The sequence below is a fragment of the Neomonachus schauinslandi genome, chromosome 13 (genome assembly GCF_002201575.2).
Source record: "Neomonachus schauinslandi chromosome 13, ASM220157v2, whole genome shotgun sequence".
Lineage (NCBI taxonomy): Eukaryota > Metazoa > Chordata > Mammalia > Carnivora > Phocidae > Neomonachus > Neomonachus schauinslandi.
The window spans coordinates 47,807,305-47,826,817 of NC_058415.1; positions in this window are offsets into that span (position 1 = coordinate 47,807,305).

Genomic DNA, 19,513 nt, shown 5'->3' on the forward strand with positions numbered 1-19,513 from the left:
GCCATTCCCAAAATAAAACAGAAACATGGCCACTGGCATGAAATATTTACAGCTGTGAGACCAAAAAGAAAAAAAAAAAACAGAAGAAAGAAGAAGCAAGCCTTACTTGACCTGGTAGGTAGGGGAATGATGCAGCTGCAGAAACAACACTTCACCCTAAAATCCGTCCCTCTTCTGGGATCCCTGCATGCACCCGTCACTCAAGTGGAAGTCCCAAGAGTTGTCTTCAGCGGCTTCCTCCCCTCACCCCTGTATCCAGTCACTGACGTAGTTCTACCTATTCCGTGGCTAGCATATCTCCGTGCCTGGGATACCCCTCTGCTGCTCAGGTCCTCTGAGCTCTTACTGACCAACACAGCCATACTGCTCACTGGGTTTTCTCTATCCCGGGTTTCCCTCTTTCCAACTGTTTCTCACAGCCAATAGCATGGCTTGGAAGGTCCTTCCAGCTCCAGCCCATATGTGCATTCCAGTTTTATCCTTTGCCCAGTGCCTGAGGCCCTCTCCGAGCCCGCCATTCCCTACACATGCTGTAACCCATCGTAGCCTTGTGCACTGTCGTGCTGTGGTGCTTGCTTCTCCCTCCGCATGGGGCTATCTCAGCCCTGCACACTCTCGTGTATGTCCTTCAACACTTAGTTCAGATGTTCTCTCTTCTTTCCAAATCACTCCTGGATCCCTCCTGAGCTAGACTCGGGTGCTCCCTACACTGTGCTCTCCATCCTTGTATGGAGTCTCATCAGAGCATGTTTCATACAATATGGCAATCATCACCCTGTCTCCCTGTCCACTCCCGTGCGCTGTGCTCTATGTGATGAAAGTCTGGCCATAAGAGGAGACACGGGGGAGGCTCAGGAAAACAAGATGTCTTACACTCACAAGTCCTAGAAAAAGGAGGCACTGCATGCCGCACAGAGTCATGGGGAACATGCCAGGTTTTAGACACGGGGAGAGGAACGTCTAGGACAGAGCCTTTATTGGGGTTTCCTCAGGTAAGGCAAGGCAGGGCTAGCTGCTCAGAGGCATGCTCCCAGAGGCTGAACACTTTGCCATCTCGAAGAGTTGGCTAGTCTTTGAAGGGCTAGTCAATAAAAAAGCCAGAAAGGTTTTAAGGTGTCAAAACATCATAATATACAGAAAATAAAAAATATAAACAGGGTGCCTGGGTGGCTCAGATGGTTAAGCATCTGCCTTCGGCTCAGGTCATGATCTCAGGGTCCTGGGATCGAGTCCCACGTCGGGCTCCCTGCTCCTTGGGAACCTGCTTCTCCCTCCGCCTCTCTCTCTCTGTGTCTCTCATGAATTAAATATATATATATATGTGTGTGTGTGTGTGTGTGTGTGTATATATATAAACAACTCCGAACCCCCAAACTAAAACCTGGGCTCTTCCCTACCACATTCTTGGCCCCGTTCTAGCAGGACTTAGAGCAGGGCTCATATTCCACGGAGAAGCTCTATGTACCAGTTTACAGATTTTCTACAGCTGGTGCTTTCTGACTCGTCAGTGCCCTGACCATGCTGGTTAGAAAACATTTTGAGCATCATCCCTGATTATAACTGCTTTATATCTATTATCACAGCCCTGTGAAGTGTGTGTTATTATCCAGATTTTAGAGATCCAGAAACTAGGCTCAGAGAAGTTAAACAACCTGTCGAAATCACACAGTAACTACAGAGCCGGAATGTGGAGCCCTGTCTACCTACACCAGGCCTTGTGCTTTCTCCTTTCCATCAGACTGCCTCTTTGCTCGTACTTCTTGACTTAGGCATCTAGAACAGTGCAGAGCACCTAGCAGGGATTCATGAAATGCTGAAGTGAATTATGACATAAATGGCAGTGAAACTGAATATTTTAAACTTTTCCCACAGCTGATCTACTCTATGGAACAAAAGGGTGGGAGGTCTATAACCATGTTTTTAACCAAGAGACAACTCAACAGCTGACTTCATCAAAACACAGTATGTTCTTCCCTACAGGAGCGATCTCATTCTAATAGCTACTCACTGGGTACCTCCCATGGAACATGCACTGTGCTAAGAGCTTTGTGTTCATTACCCTTTTTCATTTCCCCACCAACCCTGCAAGTTAGAAACGATCTCTGTATCCCCATTTTTGATGAGGAACCAGAGGCTCAGAAAGGATATGTAATATGGTTTTTTTTTTTTAAAGATTTTATTTATTTATTTGAGAGAGAGAATGAGATAGAGAGAGCATGAGAGTGGGGAGGGTCAGGGGGAGAAGCAGACTCCCTGCCGAGCAGGGAGCCCGATGCAGGACTCGATCCCAGGACTCCAGGATCATGACCTGAGCTGAAGGCAGTCGCTTAACCAACTGAGCCACCCAGGTGCCCGGATATGTAATATGTTTAATGGCTCAGAGCTGGCAAATGGCAAAGCAGGGATCAGAAGTTAGGTTAGACTCTCCAGAACGCCTGTCCTTTCCACTGTGCCACACAACCATTTTCTCTTATCTTCACGAATCATTTGTAGGATGAGTGCATAGGGCAGGAAACGGGACTTCATACTACCTGGAGGTCTCTGAGACAAAAAGGTGCTATATCACCATTAAGTAGCTTCGTCAGTAATGGATTATTGTGGCTTCCGTCTTCCGGGCCCAACAGGAGGCTTGGTCATGGGCTCAGGACCCATCTCCTGCTAGAATCTTATTAGTGCTTCCTCTGCACAAATAAGAACTGGTGTATTGTGTTAAATTGACTGACACAAACAACCATGCTTTACCCAGAAATAGAAAATGCAATTTTCTTTAGCAAAATAGAACATAGGAAGTGGTGGGGGTTGAAATGTCATGCACAGAACAAAGGTTTGGCAGAGGAGAAAGGTTAAAATCAATCACCCTACGGGGAGAAGAAAGGTCTGCAGTATTCTGTAGTAATTATCCACCCAAAGTCACACTACAGAATCAGGAGCCACTGCCCCTTAAAACTCCTTAAAAAGGAAAGAAAGAAAAATCCCCATCCCATAATGTTAATGTTTTACTTTTCATGAATCATTTGGAAAGATCATAGATATACTACTGAAAATAAGAGAATACCATATTTAAATAGTCTCACCTCTAGTGGTAGGAAGTGACCTTTTCATACAAGAATGAGGTAGGAAAAAACCCAAACTGTTCTCTCAACAGAAGCCACCACCAGCATATTACTACTCTGACTTGTATGCTAGAGGAAGTGACAAAGTGAAAAATAAAGAATTATCCATCACTCCTATTTGCTGGCCAATAACCTTCTCTCCCAGCAGAACGTCCATTCCCACTGCTACGGTTTCACAAGTATCAAACCATTATATAACTTTTCTGGGATTGTTGTTATTTTTTTCCACAGCAAGCTTTTCCTGTTGCTTTCTACCTAAAATTACAAGTCCTTCCAGGTCCTACAACTGATGTTTTCATCTTAACCCCTACTGGTTTTAATCCCATGACATTCTCCATTTGGATCAAAAGGAAGTTAAGAGGAATCATAAAATAAAGAGACCAAAATACTGGCTTATAAGGTCCCATGCTAAGATATGGAGCCAAATAGAAAGATTAAAGAAATGTAGTCCATCAAGGAATTGTCAAGAAATGTAGAAAGTCATGTTCTGTCTCCCGCACTCAGTCCTGGCCAAGTACAGCCAAGACTAAATGGTTGACGGAGACCCTGTTTCCTATTCAGTGGAAGACAGAAGAAGGGACTGACATCACGAGCAAAAGAGATGGGTCAGAGACTGGCCTTTCCTTTATCTGTTTGTTTGTTTGTGTACTACAAGATGGCAAATAGAAATATTAAGTCAGATCACTGAAATTGTTTAAAAGCAGCATGGTGTGTTTGAGCCTTGATTTGACCAGGGGGCAAGAGGACTGGGGTAAGGAAATAAACTGGCTCAGGGTTCTCTCGAGTCAAATAGGTCATCACCTTCAATGACCTACATGACAGTGGGATTAATAATAGTGATTCCCCACATCTAAAGCTTCCTCCCTGCTGGGTACACTCTGGAAAGTCACTTGTTCTGTTAAATATAGATTTGGTTTCTAAGTCACTTCCAGCTTTTGTTCTCAATTCCTTTTTATCTCGAACAAGTCATACACACCTTCTGAGTATTAACTGTCCCCAGGAACCCATGTCCCTTATTTAATAAGAGTGATGTGAAATGAGAGATCAGGACTATAGGGTACACTGACTTCCCAGAAAAATTAGTCTATAAAAAAAAGTTTTGAGGGTTTTAGTAAAGATAAAAAATTGTAACATTTAAGAGGGATGTATCTGAGGGAATTTGAGTTTGTTTTTGGAGGGAAAATGCTGCGAAGAGGGTCCTGATCAGAGCATGGCTACACTGCCTTGAGCAAGTTGATATATTCTCTTGGGGCCTCAATCTGCTCATCTGTAAAATGGAGGGCCTCAGCTCTATGAGGATCCCTAAGTCTCTTTCTGGCTGTAACATTCAAGAATTAAACCAGAGCTAAAGGGACACTTGGGTGACTCAGTCGGTTAAGCGTCTGCCTTCAGCTCAGGTCATGATCCCAGGGTCCTGGGACTGAGCCGCGCATCGGGCTCCCTGCTCGGCGGGAAGCCTGCTTCTCCCTCCGCCTGTCACTCCCCCTGCTTGTGCGCTCTCTCTCTCTCCCTCTGACAAATAAATAAATAAAATCTTAAAAAAACAAACAACAACAACAACAACAGAGCTAAAGTTAGAACTCAGAGTTTAAGATGGTCTGCTTAGGACATTTTAAATAGCTGTTTTTTTTTCCCTGCAACTGCGGCATGTACCTGAGAAATAAATTCAATATCCAAGAGAAAAAAACATGGTCTCTTCCTTGCTTCCCCTCCCCCCACCCAGCCTCAGTCCTCAGTACCCTCCCTTCCCCCGCCCCCCAGTCCCTAATAAAAGCCAAGATAGGGAAGGTCCAAGGAAGACTCCTAGCCAGGCCTCTCCGTTCAATGGACTCTTGGAATAATTCAGGTTTCTGAATAAGACGGTTCCCTCCTTCACCCCTGGCACTTATCTCTTTGGTCAACCATTAAAAGGGGTGAAGCGAAAGCACTGCCCAGCAAGAAACTCGTTCAGCTGGCAGAAATGAAAAGCAATGATCTTCCCTCACAGGTCAAATCTAACTGACACAACACAGATAAAGCTAAGCTGCCAGAGAAAAAGGCAGACTCACAAGCCGAGGAAACCAGGGAGGAAACTATTTTGAGTTCCTTTCACCAAAAATTGTAACATATTTGTGCTTTGTTATCAGAGCCTCCTGGAACTCTCTGGCTTTTCTTTATTAATAATATTATTATTGAAAGATTTTTTTTTTCCCCACTTGCCGACAAGCTATTCCCTGATTAGCTGGAATATTCTGGCTCTTTTTAAAACCCGCTGTCCTACTAGAGCGGTCTACCTAGCCCTGGGGGCAACCTGAAACAAACAGCTTCTTTTTCTCATTGTGGTCCAGGAGTTTAAGATCCTGGCTGAATAGCGCTGGAGTTATTTAAAAAGTCTCCTGTTTCCCTGGAGCCCGAGCTGTTTTAGAGAAAGTGACCTGGGAGCTGCCACTTGGCATACAGCTTGCTTTTGAAAGCACACGCTGCTTGCCCAGAATCGGCTCCCCTCTTCACAGTCCTGCTCAAAATGGGAATGAAAAAATGCCGAAGAGGCCAACTGAAAGGAACGCTTTCACGCGCTGAGTTTATTCGGTAGTGAGGGACACACTGATACGCAGGGAGTTAGCACCAAAAAGAAGAAAACTCTGTACCCGTGCCTCCAAGTTTCCATGGAAGAGAGAGCAAGCTGATGGGCCATCGTGAAGGAGAAGGGTTGAGGGGACAGAACTGGGAGGCATGACCTTCAAAGCAGGAGGAGTTATAAATGAGGGAGGATGGTTAATGGGCTGGGAATTCTTTGGGAATCTGGGAGAATGGCAAGCCTCCTTCCTGGTCCCACGAAAATGTGGAGTTTAGGGGAAGATCGGCTTTCAATGAAAAGCAATTTGGGGAAACAATATCCTGAGGAAGATGAAGGTTTTAAATTCTGGCTGAACAGCACTTTGATGAACAGTTGAGTGTGTGGGGTAACTGTTAACAAAGCAAAGAATGTTTCTGTGCACACAGTGGAAAGGATCCAGAGGAGTACTAATATCTGGAGGGACGAGAGTAAAGGAACTGTGAAATAATCAGGGAATCTGGACTTCAGAGAGATGGACAATTTGACAGAAATGGAGGAGCAGAGCCTTCCTGGAAGTGACTAACCTTGCCTGGCCTAACTGTGGCTAATTAGCGCAACTCTCCAAAGTGCAAGAGAGAGAGGGAGAGTGGGCACTGTCGTGCCATCGGCAAGTGGATACGAAAGTGGCTGCGCTGGTAGGGACAGCAAAGACGTCTCTGGTTTATTTTTAGAGAAAATAAAATACTAGTTGGGGTTTAAAGGAGATGACTATGCCCATAAACACATATGTACATAAAACCAGAGTCCCTGCTGCCACTGAGCCCTTCCATGACAAAGAACAGGAGCCCGCTGCACTGGAGGGAGCCTGGCCCAGGTCCGGTAATGGGGTCTGTGAGCTCTAACAAGGGGTTCTAAAGCTCCAACATGCTGCCCCTGCTGAGGAATAGAAAGCGGGTTATCACTAAACTTCTGACATCGATGGAATTCTGCACTCACTGAACTCTCAGCAGGCTCTAGTAGAATGAGTAATCATCCAAGAGGCAGGAGACTTGACTGCTGGTTCCAGCATCCCTGTTCACCCTTGAAGGAGAAAACTGCCAAATCCAAGGCTTGCCTTCTCTCACCCTGCCTCTCCTCCACGAGCTGATTTCTGTCCCCACCGTACTGACAGATCTCCTCAAGTGAAGGTCGCCAATGACTCCACCTGCCTGACACAGGTGCTGGTAATGGATACTTTTAGTCTAACATGGCACCCTCTTCCTCCCTTGGTTTCCCATGAACCAAGCTTGCCTGCTTCTCCTCCAGTGGAACCACTCCCCAGCACTAAATGCTGGTGATGCAGGAACTGTCACTGATCATCTTTGTACCTCAAGTAAGAGTATAACGACTGTTAAAAAACTAATGGAATAAGATACCTTTATCACTAAGTCTCTATTTCTTCATCTCTTCAAACTCTAAAATATATGATTGTGTGATCTTCTTAATGTGGCTTTATGGATTCAAGAATCAAATATCCTCACTCAGGGAAAAGACTCCACAGAAGATTCTAGAATCATATGTTACATGAAAAGGATAAGCGAAAATATAGTCTCTTCTCCCTTTCAACATTCCAAAAGCAAGGTATCGGCACCATGTGCTTAATAAACAGATAGGTATTAATGCCCAGATACACATCATGTAGATATAATAAATATAATGGCTTTAGTGTTATTATCTCATTCTCTTTAGAATGTGATCTAACTTATTATGCTGTATATTGTAATAAAATCCAACTTCAATTTGGGTAAATAGAACTGTTCTTTTTAGCAGTATCTGCTTATGATGCTTAATGATAATTATACAGATCTATTTATATAAACACATTAAAAATGGTTGTGCTGTTTCTATGTCAATCCATTTGTCATGGCTCAGTACGTAATTCCCTACACTCATTGTTTTTAGAAATAAAAATAATAAGTCCTAATTAAAATAAAACTAGAATAAAGTCAGGAAAGTAGAAAGATCTTGATCACACCGAATCCCAATACGCGGTGGTATTAGATGATCACTTGGTGCATTTCCTTTTTGGGAATTCTCTTACAATTTTTATTTTACAGAGGTTATTTAGGCATATAGTGTGTATGTATATATAGTTTTTGCAAAGAACATATGGATCATCTTCCCTGAAAATACTAATACACGATCATAAAGGTATTCGGGAGTAAACTGTCACTTCAAAAACACATCTTGCAGAGAGCATTCACATGGTTTTTAAACAGAAATCTCTAAATATCTTATTCACAGTTTACAGTGGTAATGTACCTTTTAAACAAATAAAGCTAAATAAAGTACTCTGAAAATTAATGCTATTTAACATCCCCATCAAATTAATGTAAACACTGCTCACACCTCTTCTCTCTCAATGGCTAAATCCCCAAATACAGAGGCCACTACATGTCAGCACCACAGCCTCAGAGAAGCAAGTAGAGAGCCGAGGTCAGGTGTTAGGTCATCCCTGGGCACTCTTCCTGACACAGCTGTCTTGCCATCACTCCAGGGGATGCATCTCCTGCTTCTAGACTCCAGGAAGAGAAATGAAAAGAAGAAACAGAGCATCTGACTTTTCCTATCAGGCTGTTGCCTAAGGTTCTTTTGGACTTCAGGACTGAGGCTGAGGTCTCTTTGAAGGAAGGACCTGTGTCTCCTTCACCTTCGTATCCAGTGACTAGCATTTCACATGGCACACAGCCAAAGCTCTAGTATTATTTGTTGAACGGTGAATAACGGCCATGGGCAAATGACCATTTAGGAGTAATTTCAATTGCAAGTAGCAGAAAACACAAATGCAGATATATAGATCTATCTCAAGAAGTCCAGGGCAAGGGAGCTGTTGAGGCTTGTTCAATGGCTCAACAATGCCAGGGTTGATGTCTCTCAAATTCTGTCGGCCTTCTCTTTATAGTCTCAAGGCAACTGTATTTGCTCCAGCCACGAACCCATGTTTAAGGCATGAATGGGCCTTGAAAGCCCCTGGCTGACTTCCAGTTAAACGTCATTAGCAGCATCACCTGACTGTCCCTACTCGCAAGGGAGCCTAGGAAAGTGATTCTCCTTCCTGGAGCTGGGTGTACAGTCTGCGTTCTGTTAGCAAGGAAGTCAGGAGAAATGAATAGATAGGCATCTAGCAGTGTCTGTCTCCACAAATACTTTCCCCTCATCTTCTTAAAGTCTAAATGATGAGAAGTACACGCTAAAAACAGTGTAAGATATCCAAGACAACATACTGTTCACTGAAAGGTTCTTTAGGTAAGATCACTCACTGACCAGTACTTTTGAGAACTGTGATTTGGTGAATAAGAGGTAGTGGGTAGTTCAATGGAGGGGTGAATCAAGAAACCCCAGAATGCACATGTCTCGAGGGGTACACTCAACCCCATAATATGTCAGCATCTCCTCGCTTTGGAAGGCGACCTAAAACAGGATGAAAACCTAAATGTGATTTGTCCAAGTTAGCAGAATTATGAATGTATTTCTCTGGTTTGGGTATTTTAAAAATAATTTAGGGGCGCCTGGGTGGCTCAGTCATTAAGCGTCTGCCTTTGGCTCAGGTCATGATCCCCGGGTCCTGGGATTGAGCCCCACATCGGGCTCCCTGCTCCACGGGAAGCCTGCTTCTCCCTCTCCCACTCCCCCTGCTTGTGTTCCCTCTCTTGCTGTCTCTCTCTGTCAAATAAATAAATAAAATCTTTAAAATAATAATAATAATAATTATTATTATTTAGAGGATTTATTGAGTGGAGATTGGAGGAGACTCTGTTTAACCTCCTTTTCACTGTATTGTGCAGCCAGTGCTTGAAATTTTTAGTAACAAGGAACTTTCTAGACTCTATAAGGTGGCCTATTCAACTTTTGAATTCCTCTACTTATCAGATAAGGCTTTCCTAATTGGAACTGTATTTTACCTCTCAGTACTGTAAACCCATTGGTTCTAATACTATTTTCTAGAGTGACCAGAATGAGCTGGTCTCTCCTTGCACATGACAGAACTTCAAATAAATCAACAAAGTTACAACACCTGTTCTCTCAAACAGTACAGGCCCTCAAACGCCTCCTAACCTGGTCTGGCTTCCATAGCCCTCCTCCTCCTCCACCTCTTCTACTCTGGTAGAAGACAGTAGTCTGGATGGGCGCTGGCCATCCCCGAGTAGGAGTCTACAACCAACCTTGGTGCCAACACATGCATTAACACTTCTGCTGGGAAAATTCACCTTTTTGGTTCTCGTCCACAGCTCTAAGCCTAAGAAAAATTATTTGAAATCCTCACTGATCCAAGCCACACAAGCTCTCTCCCAATATTGGAGTTTCCATTCCAAGTTTTTCAGCAACAATTTCATTCAAGTCATTAGAAAAAGGAAAACAAGGTTCAACAAGACTGGGATAATATTATGAGAGCTCTTCCTTCAGGTTATCAAGCTATTTAATATTTGGATGACTCTGTTCTTAAACTATTAATATACTTCAAAAGATAACTCAACATTTCTCCATTTCATGCAGAGCTCTGGTATTTTCCTTTCCATATCCTCACCAAGTAATTTAGAGCCATCATTAAGTTATTTATTTGCCATGTTCTTCATACCATTCTAAACAGTACTGCACAGATGGCTGGCACTCCCTTAAAAATTAGGAAAATGAGGGAGGGGAGTTAACATGTGTTCATTTAGATCTGTGTACTTCCTAATCACCCTTTGAGGTTTTATCATGCCCCCTCCCTCCATTTTTTACAGATTACAAAACAGTTCATTGTAAAGAAAACTTCCTTAAGATCCATGTACTTTTTTTCTTACCAAAGCTATGTGATTTTTCCAGATCACTTCTCTGATTCTCCCGCATCAATTAGGTTTCCAACAATTAATTCTGTTCTGATGCAAACTACCCAAAGTTAGCACAGACCCCAGAGCTTAAGGGTTCAGTCCCACAAGACTGCCCCCACTTCAGAAGCCAGCAACAAATGGGGGACTCAGGCTACCCATATTTCTGCCAGGCCAATTGCAAATTCAAAGAGTTCCCCTTACTTATTCACCAAGTTTGATAATTCCCTAGTACAACTCCAGAACTCAGGAAAACATTCTAGTTAAAGGATACCACTCAAGGGATGCCTGGGTGGCTCAGTGGGTTAAGTATCTGCCTTCAGCTCAGGTCACAATCCCAGGGTCCTGAGATCGAGCCCCGCATGGGGCTCCCTGCTCTGCAGGGAGCCTACTTCTCCCTCTGCCTGCCGCTCCCCCAGCTTGTGCTCTCTCTGACAAATAAATAAAATCTTAAAAAAAAAAAAGGATACCACTCAAGGACAGCCTAATGGAAGGGATGCATGGGACAAGGTGTGGGGTGCCAGGGGAGGGTGATGCAGAGCTTCCATGCCCGCTCCAGGTGTGTCATCTTTCCGGTACATCAATGTGCTTACCAACCCAGAAGCTCCCTGAACCCCATCATCCAGGGGTTTTTATGAAGGTTTCATTATATGTGCACGACTGATTAAATCACGGGCCATTGGTAACTGAACCCAACCTCTAGCCCCTGCCCCCACCCAGGAAGTCAAGGATGTGGGTGAAAGTTTTAGCCCTCCAATCACATGACTGTGTAGGGCCTCCCCTCCCTCAGGAGTCACCTCATTACCCTACAAAAGACAGTATATTCCAAAGGTTTTAGGAGCTTTGGGTTCTAAGAGACAGTGGACAAAACCCAAATATTTACTTTCTTTATTATACCACAAAATCCCATTGTCAGTTAACAGTGTAGCTACATTTCAAACTCAGGTCTGCCTGTCGCTGAATTCCATATCCTTCTCTTACAACAAACTTCCTTCTGATGAATCAAATCTTTAAAAAATTGGAATGAAAGGCTATATTAGTGCAAGATATTTTAGGATGTGCACCAAGTAGAAATATCCTGTGTCAAAGTCACATCATCTGAAAAATGGTAATCAAGAAAATGAGGCTTGAGAAATTTGTTTTCCTTCTGAATAAGCGTGCTCCACGCTTTCATTGTCATACTTACCCTTCCTTGGCTAAAGCATGTCAAACAGGTAAGGCCTTTGTTCTCTATCAATTGTTGGTCTCTAACCGTAGGATAAGGACCCAGCTGGTATTTCACAGCAACTTTCACATTTATCATTCACCCATAGATCCACCCACAGACACTCAATATTGGGAGTTTAAATACTGTGCCTTGCAAACGCTTATTTACAAAAAAGAAATAGGTTTATCACACACACACACACACATTTAAACACTTAATGAATAATGTGGGAAAACAGATGGTTATAGACTGAGTTACTTGCATACCAAAAAATACAGAGTGCTCTGTATGGGTCTGTTCCGTTAGCTGTAAAACTGTATGGAAGATATTCTTGGGATGGGAATTAGAGCCTTTTTGTGATACTCCATTTTCTAAGAGTTTGGTAGAATGACTAACATAGTACCCAGTTTAGCAGCAAAAATAGGTTGTAAATTTCCATTCCAAGTTTTTCAGCAACAATGTAATTTATACCATTTGTTGAGTTCCTTTGATGCCAATTACTAATAACTGCAGGCACTTTTCCAATCTTTAATTTTTGCTACCAACTCCGTAAGAGAGATGCCCTATCCACATTTTACAAATAATGGAACAGACTTAAAGGTTGAGAGGCAAACCACATGGTAGCTGCGTCTTTTTACTGCAGCTTGCTATTCTACACCCTCAACACTCATCTCCTTAAGAAATCTTCCCCCATCAACTCAAATATCTTTTCTTAAAAAGGAAAGGATAGAGAAAAGGGAAGGGAAGGCAAAAAAAAAAAAAAAGACGAGGGAAAGGAAAGGGGGGAAGGGAGATATTAGGAAGAGAAGGGAATGGAGGGCAGGGCAGGACAGGGCAAAACAACTACTCTAAACCAGAGCATCTGGAGAAACAGCTAAATTTCTTGTCTGTTCCTCACTACAGAACAAAGGTCATATTGACATTGCATCTATACTAAAAATGGGCTTCCAAATACCTTGCTCATTTGGTCACATTTATTGAGCACCTCTCTATATTCACGTATTATAACAGGTAGGGAAAATATGTAAGCAATCAAGGATGAGCTGTCACCCGATGGAACTCACAGCCTAGTTGGGTCAAGAGTATAAATGCATGGAATCGTAGGAGACTTTCCCAAAATGCCTTAAGGACAGATATCTCTAGCTCCAGCTCTGAAGCCAGAAAGTAGAAGTGCATGAGTTGGACAGACCCATCCATAGGACAGAGTCTTCTTCTCTAACCATTCCATATTTGTAAAGAGAGCAAGAAGAACAATAAACACTAAAGGTTCTTTATTTTACATGGTGCTTGTATGCACACAGACCATGGTAGATTCTACTTTGAGACCATCAAGAAAATTGAGAAGTTCTTCCTATGGCCTCTTAGCAAGGTAGTTGATCTTGGTCCTAAACATGTTGTCCTAACAGGATCCATACATCAAACCCCGAATCCCTTGCTGATAATGAAACATCCTAAATCCAATCATCTGCAGATAGATACACATCAAGAGTGGATAGTGTCTGTTTCTGTTCCCACAGTAGCAGGCACCTGGCAAAATGATATTGAGACTAAAGTCATACTTCATTATCATAAATGATTTCTAAATATTCCATTTCTTGAGGCCTCCATATCTGTTTCTAAAACCAAGGTGACAGACAGGATGCAAACACCCAAATGATAAATGGCTGAACTGAAACCTTCCCATGGGTCCGGAGTAGAGCACCACAAAAAGGCTCCAGTTCCCATCCCAAGAATGTCTTCCATACAGTTTTGTAGCTGACAGAAACAGACCCACACAGAGCTGAGTCTGGCAAGGTTTATGTTGATATTTAATCCCTTAATTCCAAGAACAGTTGTGTAAACCCATAGGACATTTTTGTTCAGGTCCTTTTCGGACAGACACGAGTGATTTTAGTCACTTTAGATAGTCCTTTGAAAAATACTGCTATAAGGGCGCCTGGGTGGCTCAGATGGTTAAGCGTCTGCCTTCGGCTCAGGTCATGATCTCAGGGCCCTGGGATCGAGTCCCGCATCGGGCTCCCTGCTCCTTGGGAGCCTGCTTCTCCCTCTGCCTCTCTCTCTCTGTCTCTAATGAATAAATAAATAAAATCTTTAGGGCGCCTGGGTGGCTCAGATGGTTAAGCGTCTGCCTTCGGCTCAGGTCATGATCCCAGGGTCCTGGGATCAAGTCCCACATCGGGCTCCCTGCTCCTTGGGAGCCTGCTTCTCCCTCTGCCTCTCTCTCTCTCTCTGTCTCTCATGAATAAATAAATAAAATCTTTAAAAAAAAAAAAAAAGAAAAATACTGCTATGGTCTGAATGTTTGTGTCCCTCCAAAATTCATGTGTTGAAATCCTAACCCCCAAGGTGATGGTATCAGGATATGGGTCTCTGGGAGATGATTAGGTCATAAGGGGTAAAGCCCTCATGAATGGGATTAAGTGGCCCTATAAAAGAGGCCCAGAGAACTCCCCTGCCTCCTGTGCCACGTGAGGATATAAGGAAAAGTTGGCAGCCTGCAACCCAGAAGTGGGCCCTCACTAGAAACCGACCACACTGTCACCTTGATCTTAGACTTCAAGCCTCCAGAACTGTGAGCAATAACTTTGTTGTTCTTAAGCCATCTGGTCCATGGTCTTCTATCAGAGCGGCCAGAACAGTCCAAGACAGCATCCTAGTACACATCTTGAGAAGGACCAGTAATCCCCTATATATAGTCCTGGTTATCTCCTAGCACACAAAGAATGCTTAGTGATTGGGGCTTTACAGCAACATCCCCTTAGAGAAGGTGTCAGATAAAGAATGACACATGTGAACTCTGCATTCATATATTTCCATAAAAATCCATTAAAAAAAAACTCAGTGGGGGCGCCTGGGTGGCTCAGGTGGTTAAGCGTCTATCTTCAGCTCACGTCACGATCCCAGGGTCCTGGGATCGAGTCCCACTTCTGTTTCCCTGCTCAGTGGGGAGTCTGCTTCTCCCTCCGCTCGTGCTCGCTCTTTCTCAAATAAATAAATAAATAATCTTTAAAAAAAAACCCCAAAAACTCAATGATCTTTTCTGTTCTGTATGGGCATCTGTAGGGCCATATAACTCCACAAAATTCAAGGAGAAATTTCTGTCTCCTAATACTCTGTGCTAAATTCCTATTGGCCCCCTCTGTACTTAAATAATCTGGAATTCATTCATCATAAGACTTAGGTGGTTGGTTCTTTGTGTACTAAAACAAACATTTACTGAACAGCTACTGTAATATAGGCCTTATGTCCAGTGTTAGGACAGACAGATGAACAGGACCCAGTTCCCACCCCACCTTTAGGTGCTCACAGTCTAAAGAGGCTGTCACACACACAGGTAACATCAGCACTGTGGGAAAGGCTCAAGTACAAGGGGATGTGGTGCGTATGGTGGAGGGTGGAGGGGATATGCTGGCAGACCAGCCTTAAGGGGTAAGAAAAGCCCTTCTGGAGGTAAATCCAGTACTGAACCTGGTCAGGGACTAGGGTGGAGCGGTAAGTGCTGAATCAATGTGATTGACTGATTCTACTTCCTATAACAAGTGACAATCAAGTAAAATATACTCATATTTTTAACTAGTAAAATGACTTATACAATGACTTTAATGGAGCCTTGAATTTATGACCTTGGTCATAATAACCTTGGTCAAGTCTACACTTCAATTTTCTCATCTGTGAAATAGGGTTTGTGATGCCTACCTCACGGGGCTGTTTTGAGGGTCAACTAGAATGATGTACATAAATCATTTGGTACACAGTAAATGCTCATCAAATCGAAGTTTTTAATTACGATTGCCATTCGTGAATCCCTCTTCTTATCTTTGCTCCTCGTACATGGAAGTTGCCTGTTCAGCTAAAAGCTTGACTTCCAAGCTATCTTGATCTCAGTATAGTTCCATGTTCCTCAAGCTCGCTGAAGAGGGGCCAGCTAATACCTGGAACTAAACTCTACTTAATGAAGAAAATAACACTTGATTGTTTGTGTATGTGCTTCTGATGCATACTTTTCCATAAGATTCATGGAGAGATTTCTTTTTCCAAACACTCTGGCTCTATTCTTGTTGGCCTCCGGAAAGCAAGTATTGTTGTGGGATGCACAGACCAGACACGAAAACAGAAAGTCAATGACCTATATCAACTGCCACTAGCCATCAGGGTAAGGGAACAGATACCTCCTGTGTTCTGCCAAGTGCAGACTAATAAATTAGCCACTGAAACAGACCAAATGAAATCTGCTATCTTAGGTCTATGCAGTCAGCTACAATAAAGCTAAGTGGTTAGGGAAAGCATGGCAAGGCAGTAATCATGCCTAAAAGTAACCGGAAGAAAAACTGAGCAAGTGTCTGCCAAAATAGAGTCTGTGCTTTTTCCAAGAGGCCTAAGTCTCAGTTTGGTGGTGATTTATACAAAACACGTTCAAGTGGGTACACAAGGTTGGCCTGGTAATCAACTTGAAAAGCCTGAAATCAGTATTTGTAACTCAGGAATGGTGAACAAAGGTATGGTACATAAGATAAGTTTAATGTGCCACTTCATTAAGTATAGGAAAATAATTTTTCTAGCAGCAACTGAAATTCAGTTCCTACTTAATAAAGGCCGTGGCTGGGCAGAAGAAGGGAAGAGTTAATCCCCGATTGTGCCCACATGTGCAGTGGCAGCAGAAACTGGCAGAAAGAGCCCCGAACTAGCCTTGAATACTATTCTTGTCTCCACTCTCTAACTGTGGGCTCCCTGCCAATAACTGCTTTTGTGAAGCCACTAGGAGCTGCTGACTGGTTGCATTTCCTTGTTCATCCACAAGCTATATTTAGAGTGACAACCCCAGGAGGTTTGGGGGACCTGGAGATGGGTCAAGGGATACTGTCCTGCTCTGATCAACAGTCAACTTATAGGAAGCCTCTGTTGATCCAGACCAAGAGAGTAAACTCAATGTTGGAGCACAGGGAGGGGAAGATTGGAATAAGGAAGGGAAAGAGGCACTTCATAGAGCCTCAACACTATGCCAGGAATAGAGCTAGGTGCTCTCACTTACACGACCTCATTTAATCTTAACAATTATGCAAAGTTATTATTATGCTGGGTAACTTGGCTAAAGTAAAAAATTAAGCAGAGATTGAAACCTAGGGCTCCAAAGTGTCAGCCATGTCTTTCCAGGACTAGGGTTCACTCACGTTGCATAGAGTGCCCTCTGGTGGTCAGGGGGGACATCTAGCCTGAAGGCCTTCTCTAGACCCTATCCCCTAGAGACCCTGAAGAGACCTGTCCCACCTTCCTGGTTAAACAGGCCAGGAGACTGCCTGGTTTGAAAGGGACATTGAGGCAGCTGGGGATTTCTGGGCTTGCCTCAGGGTTCTAAGTACTTTAGTGTGCTTGACAAAAATTCCTATACTTTAGGAATATGAATCCTTTCAACAGGGTATCTGTTTAGATAAATATAAATCTTCTTTCTTTTTTCATATTCTTTTCTGTAAAACAAAATTAGTGGGTAACATCCACCTTATAGTAATAAAACAGGCTGGTGGACAGTGTTTCAGAGAAAGAACTATACACTCTTTGAAAAGGAAGAGAAACATAGAGCCTTGCAGTTTCCAAAGATATCAACTCACAGAACTCTAGTTCTCACAGAACTGGATATACAAATTTATCCCCCTTTTACAGAAGCTGAAGAGGTTCAGTGAATTGCTATAGATAAAATGGTTAATAGGAATCATGCTCTGACTAGTTTTCTGACCTCAAAAGGCATGTCTTTCTCATTAGAATACCACTCTCTAATTATGTTAAATAAAAAAACTCCTACCACCTATACAAGAAGGGGGCTGGTGATATAAAATCATATCCTAAGATTTGGTCATCTAAGGTAAAATGGAGGAAAAAGAAATCATTTTATCCCAATGGAAGGAGAGGCAGGAAGGGAAGTGGTAATACACAGGAAAGGCTTTCTGTGACCTAAGTAGCAACTGAAATGAGTTTTGTGTGAAAGACATCAAGAGTTCAAATCAGAAATCAGGCAGAGGAACAAAAAAGGCAGGTTAGGGGAAATCAGATACCTGCCCAACTACAAAAGTTGTAATGGGAGCAAATAGTGGAAGACAGCGCTGGAAAGGTTGATTGGATGGCTAAGCCAGTGTAAAAGCATTAGGCCTTTATTCTGCCAATGACGATTCTGAGCAAGGGATAAAATGATCTGACCTGTCCAAGTCTGGGATTATTATGAAGGGCTGGTTGAAACGAGGAGACATTAGTAAATATTTAGGAAAGCATCTGCCTCAATACAGGTTAAGACAAAAGGGAGCCATGGCAGAAGTGCACACTAGGAACGTCAGAGACAGGACATATGTAGAAAATCCAAAGAAACCTGTGACTGAGCCTGAGGGCTAGGTGGGGGGTTGAAATCAAGAGCTATCAGGAGGGGTTGAAGGCCGCTGATGTAAAGGATAATGGTAAAACTAAGGAAGACAAAGAAAACAGGAAGAGAAACTAGTGTGGAAGGGAATATGGTAAGTGTTGCACGTGCTGAGCGTGGCGAGTTGGATGGATTATTCAGACAGATGTGAGGTAGATCTGGAACAGCGGAGAAAGTCAAAGCTGGAGACACAGGAGTCAAAGCACAGGGTAGAGAGAAGTGGATAGAACAGCCAATGGAGAGAGACAGACAAGAGTCAAATGCAGAAACCCAACAGACCCCTGAAGAAAACATGTTGAAAGAGATAATGGAATAATTCTAAGAGGAACAGGAAAAGAGTATGAAGAATTCAATGCCACAGGATAAAGGGAATGGGAAGTAATCAAGAGGCAGCTCATGGTGAATTGTATCAGTTCCCACAGACATAAAGGAGGCTGTGGGTTAGGACTGAACTTACTAGCTAAGTTTCTGGTGGTCTTGGAGAGCAATTTTCATAGAGCTGTGTGGGCTTACACCAGACTGAAAGAGGTTGCAGAGAGAGAGCAAGCAGACAGTGGAGGCAGGGAACGTGTAGGCTACAATTTTTGGAAAGCAGACAGCCTGAGGCTCATTGCCAACCATCTGGTTCGAAACTACCTTTCCAACTTTATCTACCATTTTGCTCCAAGAAATAATTTTCTCCATATAGCCTTGTCAGTTGTCCATCGCCTGACCACCCCGGACTCATTTACACATCCTGCTTTCTTGTCCCCTTCACATCTCTGACCTGCCTGCCCATGTGAGTCTTCTGCACTTTTCAAGACTCATGCCTAATGCCTCCACGGATTGTCCTCCATCTATTTTACCTTTACTGATTTCTCAGGTCTCTAAAGGAACTAGAATAACCTGGATATGAATATTGCATTTCATGGAAAAGAAGTTTATATTGCTATTTAAATAATTTGCATCCGAAGCAAGGGAAACTTACATGTCCTTACAGAACAGAAATTAAAATTGTCAACCTTTACAGTATAAAATTCAGGCTCTGACAATGGAGCTGAGCAAGGGATGAAGGAGGCTTGAAGGAGAGAATGAAAGAAAGGGGATTCCATTAAAAGTTGACAGAACAGGGAAAAAAAGTCGACGGAACAGAAAAATACAGATTTAATTAATTATAAAAGTAATCAGTAGAAAAAATAAAAACAGTACAATTATAAATTTAGATAGGAGAAAGTAGGGAGGTGAGCTAAATCTAATGCCATAGGGAGCAATAAATAATATATAATGTTTATTAATAAAAATAAGTAGTGAACACATATTTTTTAGTGCTGAGATCATAACTACCAGAAGAGCTAAAAATAAAAGCAATTAAAAGAAGTTGACTCTGGGTAATAAGACTGTAGAAGAAGGGCCCGGCAGGTCAGGGGACTA